The sequence below is a fragment of the Haliotis cracherodii genome, unplaced genomic scaffold, assembly GCF_022045235.1.
Source record: "Haliotis cracherodii isolate W230 unplaced genomic scaffold, xgHalCrac1.p SCAF_19, whole genome shotgun sequence".
In the NCBI taxonomy this organism is placed as follows: Eukaryota; Metazoa; Mollusca; class Gastropoda; order Lepetellida; family Haliotidae; genus Haliotis; species Haliotis cracherodii.
Genome location: NW_027266274.1, coordinates 15,173,462 through 15,183,438, shown reverse-complemented (window position 1 = coordinate 15,183,438; position 9,977 = coordinate 15,173,462). Strand labels below are relative to the sequence as shown.

The 9,977-nt window shown below is 38.0% G+C and overlaps 1 pseudogene; it reads right to left on the bottom strand.

Annotated features, from left to right (window-relative positions):
- Window positions 1-320: 320 nt before the first annotated feature.
- On the bottom strand, window positions 321-5,392 carry LOC139466980 (delta-like protein 4; annotated as a pseudogene).
- Window positions 5,393-9,977: the final 4,585 nt, after the last annotated feature.

Genomic DNA, 9,977 nt, shown 5'->3' with positions numbered 1-9,977 from the left:
CATGTCATCAGTGGCCGAAAACTATCAAGGAATTTTATCTTCTTAGCTACAGTGAGGTAATAATATTCAACTTGTTAGGAATCATTGACATGCAGAATAGGGATGTTTACAAAAGATAATGAGGTTTAAAAAACATGAACCATATAGTGATATGTTGTCAAACAAATTAACAATTATAGACAATTTTTGGGCAAACAAACGCAAATAATTTGTCGAATATGTCCCAGCCCCTCCTATTAGATATGTGTATCTGCGGTTAATGATCACAACATCAAACGCAATATGTATCTACAAGACGTCGTATTCCGGTCCGGATGTATTCAGTTGAGGTTCAGCTTTGCAAGGGCAGCGACACCCGTGAGAAGCAGGAGATGCACCGATACCTTAGCAGCACCAGAAGCTGAAATACAGTACATTGATGTTACATTCATGATCTGTTCGTTTTCAATTATTTAATGTTCAGTGATCTTGGAAAGCAATAATCGAAAACGATGAATTGGTCGTCATTTCCTTATGTTGTGAAGTGTGAGTAGTTTTTCTTCAGGCACAATATTCAGATTGCCTTGCATTAGAGCAACATAATTTGTCCACTAGGAATCAAGGGCCATATAAACGTACCTAGATTGCATGTGTCTCCTCCATAACCAGGGGCGCATTTGCAAAGATATTGATCACTACTTTTGTCGCAGGTTCCATCATTGAGACAATCTGTGTCAGCGTCACATTGGGGAGCTGTAACATGTAATGCATTAAAAGCTGAAGTGAGCATTTGACAGCTACATCGCAACAATTTGACTGTTGTCTTAGCAACTTGAGTATTAAATATAAATGTGTAATACGTAAGAGAAAACTGTGTAATAATGATATGGAAATAACATAATCTTTTTCACACATGCACGTTTTTTTACTTCCTGCATGTTCAAGTATTAAAGAAGTGGATAAATAAGTAAAACTTCAAGTGAAATCTGACTATGAGCAATTCTATAACCCAAAATGATTTGCCCCTGTTTTTACTGTCGTTATCTACATTTCTGAAGACAATCAGCGCGAGTCAAACATTAAAAATATGTCACTGAAAACCCCTAAAATCTTCCTTTCAGGGCCGATTAGCCTTCAAAATGCATTAAGTGATTTCATAACTGCAAACAGGCAAGATCAAGTTCTGATTCACAGGTACATATCTGTTGACTGTCATGACAATTTCTTAACGTTTTGATGATTTCTTCGATTATGTGGATCCAGTGGGTTAAAAAGAGCCTTTATCATATCTTGTTCTTTAAAGGGCAATGAGATAAATGTGTTTAAGGGTTGAAATGCCTATGAAAGCAGCATATGTGTTGGATTGTGTAAGTTGTTGTTTTGCAGTAATTATTGTCATTCTCTGAAGACATTTCTAAAGACAACACTATTCATCACTGTGGCTCTCAACGCGTGTTAGGGGAATGAACTTTTAGGCAGTAGTGTATCTATGTCCTTATTTACAATAGGAAAACAATAAAACTGTTTTATAAATACGATAGTATTAACTTTAAAATGTTTCAACATTTCTCTAGTATGTTGTTCCAAAGGATTGCTCAACTGCACCAGGAACTCTATCGGACATAAACAGTTGATTTTGCAGAGCTCTTTTGCATGTACGTATTTAGTAATATAAGGAGAAATATTGTCTGTAGCCAGGTAATTAAACACATGCAATGAATTTTAGGCACTGTACACAACATTGAGATTGCCTTGCATGAGAGCCCATCCACATTTACAACATCTTAGTTTGTCCAGTAGAATCTATGGCTGACATGGTCACGGGTCATATAAACGTACCTAGATTGCATGTGTCTCCTCCATAACCAGGGACGCAGTTGCAAAGATACTGGGGACTATTTTTGTCACAGGTTCCACCATTCTGACAATCTGTGTCAGCGTCGCATTGGGGAGCTGTAACATGCAATGCATTAAAAGTTGAAGTGTGTATTTAACAGCTACATCGCAGCAAAATGACTGTTATGACTTAACAACTTGAGTATGAAATAGAAATTTGTAATACGTTCGAGAAAACTGTGTAATAATGATATGGAAATTACATAATCTTTTTCACACATGCACTTCGTTTACTTCCTGCATGTTCAAGTATTAAAGAAGTGGATAAATAAGTGAAGCTTCCAAGGGAAATCTAACTGTGAGCAATTCTATAAGCCAAAATGATTTGCTCCTGTTTGTACTGTTGTTATCTGCATTTTGGAAGACAATCAGCGTGAGTCAAACATTACAAATATGTCACTGAAAACCCCTAAAATCATTCTTTCAGGGCAGATTAGCCTTCTAACTGCATTAGGTGATGTCATAACTGCAAACAGGCAAGATCAAGATCTGATTCACAGGTTCATATCTGTTGACTGTCATGAGAGTCTCTTAACGTTTTGATGACTTCGTCGTTTATGCGGATCCAGTGGGTGAAGAAGAGCCTTTATCACACCTTGCTCGTTAAGTGGTAATGAGATAAATGTGTTTAAGGGTTGGAATGTCTATGAAAGCAGCATATGTGTTGGATTTTGTAAGTTGTTGTTTTGCAGTAATTATTATCATTCGTTGAAGACATTTCTAAAGATAACACTATTCATCACTGTGGCTCTCAACGCGTGTTAGGGGAATGAACTTTTAGGCAGTAGTGTATCTATGTCCTTATTTACAACAGGAAAACAATAAAACTGTTTCATAAATACGATAGTATTAATTTTAAGATGTTTCAACATGTCTCTAGTATGTTGTTCCAAAGGATTGCTCAACTGCACCAGGAACTCTAACGGACATAAACAGTTGATTTTGCAGAGCTCTTTCTCATGTACGTATTTAGTAATATAAGGAGAAATATTGTCTGTAGCCAGGTAATTAAACACGTGCAATGAATTTTAGGCACTGTACACAACATTGAGATTGCCTTGCATGAGAGCCCATCCACATTAACAACATTTTAGTTTGTCCAGTAGAATCTATGGCTGACATGGTCACCAGTCATATAAACGTACCTAGATTGCATGTGTCTCCTCCATAACCAGGGACGCAGTTGCAAAGATACTGGGGACTATTTTTGTCACAGGTTCCACCATTCTGACAATCTGTGTCAGCGTCGCATTGGGAAGCTGTAACATGTAATGCATTTAAAGTTAAAGTGAGCATTTGATAGCAACACCGTAGCCACGTGACTGTTGTTTCAGCAACTTGAGTATGAACCAGACAAACCAGTGGTTGATCCATTCAATGATCTCAGCCTTCATGCACACCATTGTAACCACTAACGTCATTGTGCCCCACCAGAAAGATCATTGCACCTAAAATATAAATCCCATAAAAGTCTGCACAGACTCGGCTATTTTCAGGATATGCAGGTGGATATTACATTCCTGAGTGAGTCGTTCAACATCAAACAAACAAACATGCCAAACATGTAAAGAATCGAATCGGGAACAAAGATTCCACTGATCTGTGTCCCGCTCTACCGGTAACACCCAGTGGGAACGGAAATGTGAAAACTCATTTTTTTTTGTCAAATTACTTGAGGTCTTAAGTAAATGGGAAATACATGCATTGTTAATTCTTAGTTAAAGGTGTATTGTGTTTCGTATATAGTGACATGAACCATTCGTTTAAGGTGTTTATACTATACATTTCGCTACAATAATGCCTTACTAAGGCCTTGAATGCTGAAACCGATGTCAGACAACTTTTGGCACCCGAATATCAACTTGTCATAACACATACTTTTTTCAAACGTAATTTCATACATATTAGTTTTGTTTGATTTCATTAAGGCATACTGTGAGAAAGAGTTACTTTTGATTCAGTGAAATTGAAGATTGTGTAACATGTAAAGCTTCTTGGGTTATATTTTACAGAGCAAATACTGGTGATTTGTAAAGGTAAAGTCGCCATTGCCTGTTTCGGTGCTTTATAATGAATGGATATACAGAACTGTGAATTTCGTACAGTATCAAACATGATTGAATGCCACAGGGTTTGATCTCAATTTATTTGTCCAATATCAGCAATGTCAGATTTATGCTAAAAATATAAACAGCGAATATAATCGCTTTTGGATTGTGCATCTGAAGTATGGGAAAGTTGTATACAGTAACAATGACAAAACCCTTAGAAAAGATATTTGAATGCTACCAGAAAGGTTACAGGTTACATGTTTCATTAGACTTTCATCAATCATTTATATTTGAATCACACAGATCTTCACTTTAAAACATTACAAGTAAATGAACTTATATTTGATTATGAAGGTGTATATATTTTAAGAACTAAAAAATGATTCAGTTATTGTCATAAATATGCTGTCTATTTATTTTGTGATATCTATTTATTCTTTCTGTGATATTCTATCTATTTAATCATTTTTGTATAACTATTGTCCTGCAATAAGTGTCAGTTGTGAAAACCTGGGCTTGATCTTTTTGAAGCATTTGCAATTTACATCTGCAAATGAATGTGAAAAAATAATATTTCCATTATCATAAGACGTTAATGCTTAAGGCAGAGTCCATTGTACGGATTCAACAATATCGTTTTCATTTGTTTATGAATCATTATCAAATAGTGATGAGGCCATGTGTTCTCGAAAAGGTCAAACATGTTTCAACAAAAAAATAAACAAATTAGAAAATGAGTTTCTGCTTTACTTTTTAAGCGACTTTCAAAGCGATGTTAACAGTTTACTTTAAATTCCCAGCGCTGGTCTTAAAAAGATGTTTCAAGGTTTCATTTTCGTTCTAAACGTTCATAATATTAAATGTGGCTTACCATGTTGACACAAGTCACCAATGTAACCAGTGTCACAGGTGCACGTCTTATCTGTTTCACAGGTTCCATGTTCGCTGCATGTAGAATCTGTAGTGCAGTGCCGTACATGGTGGCGGCAACACCTGGAAGAGGATGTGTTCATTCATGAAAGGAACTAGTATTATGTCGTTACTTTTTATTGTCAGTTATGACATTATTTGTCCAGTCTGAACCTGTCAAAAACGTTCCTAACACCTTTAGAAACGATCTATACGGGTACGATGACATACAAACAACAAAGTTTCTAAGCCTGACCTACCTCTTTAGATGACCTTGACAAACATGAGAAACTGGCAACCTTCTCTCTCCAGGCATGCCCACAAGATAATTACATTTTAGATTTTTATTTTTTTATATTTACATGATGACTTATACTATGAATATAGTTCATCTTTCATTTCATGTTTGTTCCATCTAGTATACAACATGTGTACACCATTTTCCCAAACGCATCAAACTGAAAATAAAACAAAATTTTAAAAAGTCACATGACGGTCTATACATACTAGAAGAGTCACTTACCCAAGAACAACACTGTTTTTGTAAAACCTTTCATGGTTGAAAACAGCAGCTGTTCAGTCCTCTCTCATACCCCGACAGGTATAGATCCTATTACGATCATCTTTTATATAGGGACGATGCCATAGCGACCGGTCTGTGTTCGTCACATGTGTGCACTGTGTTTTCCACAATCCAAATGTCCACCCAGATTCATATAAATGCATTGCACAACCAACTGTGTGGTGATTCAGTGCATGTTCATCAGCCAGACTTCAAATTCACATAACATTAGATCAATGAAACGTTTACGTCTGGTGTGTAGGGCAAGTTATATGAAAATAATATTGAAATGGTCAGATGGACCACGGACGAAAACCATACCATGAGCTTACCTTGATTATGCCTTACTAAATTCGAATTTGAGCGAGAATATAATTTTTACTGGCATAAATCGCAATGGTACTATTATCCCGTGAAGAAAACAATACATTAATACCCAAAATAGCAAATGGTCACACAGAAGTTGAGTGAAGTATATCAATACTGACACTAATCATGCTAGATATGTTGATATGTGCTACGTACACTGTTACATAAGCCAGAAAAAAAGATAACAACAAGAGCTATGTTTGTAAAGTTAGTGCATTGATCTAAGCATACCCAAATATACTGAACCGAAAAAGAAACCTCACCCCAACAAGCATTGCATGAAAAGTTGTCACTTAAATATCTGGGATTTTTTTGTCAAAGTTTATAAAATTTAACATTACCTTGTCCGGAAAAATAAAATTTGATGCTAATAAAACAAAGCAAATGACAATAAAACCGATCGCCCAAACGCATCACGGCAACCCAGGCGCGTGAGTTCCATGCAAATTGAAATGCACATGCGTTTCCCCATTTCTTGCGCTATAAAAATCCACCCAGATCGGATAACATTCACTCGATATTGAATTGCTACCACATGCCAAGACTGACAAGAAATCAGCGACACCAAGCCTTTGGACTTTTGGAAGCTGAAAAAACTGCGCGGGAAGTAGCCATTGCATTTCAAGTCCACATAGGGACCATATGCAGGCTCCAGCAACGGTACCAGACCACCAAAACTACAGATGTGCGACAGCATCTTCAAAATCGCTTTGTTACTGCTGCGGAAACTGCTCGACAGACCATGGGGACACGGCAGCAACACATTAGTGTGGACACCGTGCGTCGACGATTGACGAGCAGACACCTCCACAGTCACAGGCCACACCGAGGACCAATTCTGACGCCATGTCATCGCCGGGACCATCTTCAGTGGACAACACAACACAAGCATTGGCGCCACCAACAGAGGAGAAGAGTCCTCTTCTCAGACGAGAGCCGTTATTGTATCTCAACAGCAGATGGCAGAGAAATCATGGCGTGGGGTGGAATTGGTCTTGCACAGAGGGTCGGCCCTGTGGTCTTCCAGAACATCGGTCCAGAGAGAGGCAATGGTGTCACAGAAGCTCAGTACTTTGATCAAGTCTTGAGACCACACGCCATACCTCATTTGGCACGTCGCCGCAACCACGAGTTTCAACATGAAAACGCCCGTGCCCACACTTCGTGAGCAACAAGAGACTTCCTCAGTCAGAATGGCAGCACAACCATGCAGTGGCTTGCCCTCAGTCCCGATTTAAATCCCATTGAACACCTGTGGGACGAGATTCAAAGACGGCTGAATGACGTCCGACCAAGGCCGTCAACTGCAGCTGAACTGGGTCAGGAGTTTCTCAGGATGTGGGTTCAAGTCCTATACCTTCATCAACCGCCTCATTCATTCCATGTGTTGACGTTGCACGACTGTCATCAATTCACATGGCGGACACACGAGATACTGACTTGTGATGCCATTTTCTCAGAGACTAGTATTGTGTTTCACTTTAAGAAAATTTGACACTTTAATTTCAACCTTGATGATTTTGCCAAGTGTCATCTTTTAATATATCTCAAAGTATTTTTACAGTGTTTGGACAAATAGTGACGTTTCTTTTTCGGTTCAGTATATAATCCTGCTGTACTCAGTAATAAATCGCAAATACACTAAGTGAGTGAGTGAGTGAATATGGTTTTACGACGCTTTTAGCAATATTTCAACAATATCACGGCGGGGGATACCAGAAATGAGCTCCACACATTGTACCAATGTCGGGAATCGAACCCGGGTCTTCAGCGTGACGAGCGAACCCTTTAACCACTAGGCTACCCGACCGCCCCAAAAATACACAAAGGAAGAAGTCTGTTTGACAAGAGTTAACATAATATTATTGCATATATTTATAGTATTGTCTGTATTGGAGAAAATGAAGCGAACTAGTATGCATATTATAATTGAGGCACTTTGTTCTGTGTCTATGTGATATTCGGTATGTTTTTATTGTTAGTAATTAGGGGGCAGTGATTTACATGTGCCTCTTAATTAATGCATTTGTTCAAGACAATTTGTCAAAAATGAAAGCAAATGTTATGAGAAGTTTACTGAGAAAAGAAAACATAAAGTGCTGTACTTCCTTATAGGTAACAGACCGCCTCCGTGGTCTAGCGGTAGAGCATCTACCTAGAGAGTTGAATCCGCGGGGTTCGACCCCCGGTTTCGTCATACCAAAAGACATTGAACATGCGACATGGAATCTCAGTTGGTTAACACTTTAAAATCGGCAATAATCTGGACTAGTATAAGTGCATTAATCTTTCAAATGGTAGACATATGTAGGGCGTATCGAAATATGACGAATCGGCAACAAAACATCATGTCCTATTCAATTCCCTACTTTGATTTATACCATATGTTCCCGTGTTCTTCAGGTGAAGGATTGACTTGCCTTTGCACGAGTTTGTGATGGGTGCCACCGATAGGGATGGATACACATGCTTTTGATACAGTCGGAGATTTGCTACTTCTGTAGATAGTAATGCATATATGGTCTGTTTTTCTTACATAAGGTGAATCTAACTTCCGTGTATTTTCAACACTGTTGTGTAATAGTACAATCATCGTTCAGATTTAGAAACATTGTGGACAATCAGTTACTTGATTTGCAAGGTTGGGTTAGCTAGGATGTGTTGGTGGTGGGTTTGACAGAAGATGCATCATACTTATAATCAAACAAAAATGAGATTTCTTAAACCTGCATCACTTTTGTGTTGCCTCAAGTATTCAGCTCACACGTTGTGGTAAACACTTGATTGAAACATGTGAGTGACTTACTGTCCTCATTATCACCAATTTAGGATTGACGTGTTACATTGTCCCTGTGATAATTGGGTGAGATGAAATCGGGTTTGACGTTGAGTCCAAGATTATTGCACTTATTTAGCAACGTGCATGCATGTGTGTATGTTGGTCGGAATAATGTCAATTTTATAGTTCTATTGTTAATGCAACATTTTCCCTGCTTGAAGATTACTGACTTGGTTCAGTATTTCTAAGTAGATGAATACAACAGAAATTCTAACTCCCAGGACACTTCACAGTGCTTGGTGGGATCGTGTGTGATATGATTGTTTGTAATAAATGTAATAAAACTAAATAATGACCTTACATAAAGATTATTATTTTGTGTTTGCGAGGTTAGTTTTATTAAGATCAAAAGACGTGATGTTTGCAAGAAGAAATCGTTCTTCAAATCTTAAAACTGTTTACATGGTATTCACAGCATGGCAGTCATCAACGAACGTTATTTCAACACATAGATTTGTACAGCGTGCAACCTTTTTAACAAAATCAAGCATTCATCCTAGCAGCCATTGAGGAGGTGCTCTTCAAATAAATGGTCCACGATTATCCCAGAGCCTGTAAATCCAACACTGCACTAGTTTTAGGATTTATATGGGGTAGAACAATGAGAGTTGTCCTCCATCAAGATACTACCATGTGTGTGTGTGTGTGTGTGTGTGTGTGTGTGTGTGTGTGTGTGTGTGTGTGTGTGTGTGTGTGTGTTTGGGGGGGGGGGGGGGGTCGATATATACCACACGGTTTTACATTTAATAGTAAAATGATTTATTTATTTAAAGAAAGCTTGTGATAACAGTGCTGGGGCTTTAAGACAACTGCGTCAGTAAAAAGCATTGATTAACGCATTTCACTTAAATTCATAAGTTGCACTGTTGGCGAAAGTTGTGAAATTTATGCACAGTGTTTGAGAGACTGACAACCAACTATAATTAATGTATGTAATTAGAACGTATAAAGCGTATATAAATGGCTAGATGCATGTGAAGTGTTCAAGTTCAATCATCCTGAACTAAGTACGAATCCATAAGCAATATGAAATATCACAAATCAATCAGTCGAATTCTCTATCACTAATCGTGTAACTGTTCGCGAAGACCAAGCGTCATCAATCACTTTAAGGGATTCATTTATACACTTTTCAACAATATTTTGCCTGTCACGCCTTATGGAATTGATTTCGACAGACAATCACGACTGATTATTATCTGGTGTTGACGTTTCCCTGTTAGCATACATGCACACTGGTGCAGGGAACTTAAAGAATAGTTAAACTAAGAGAGTAAATTACTCACAGTGTGGGTTATATCTCCTTCAACAACTCCCAGTATCACACAACCATGTACAGACATGTCTTGTTCAATGGCTCAATACAAGTATG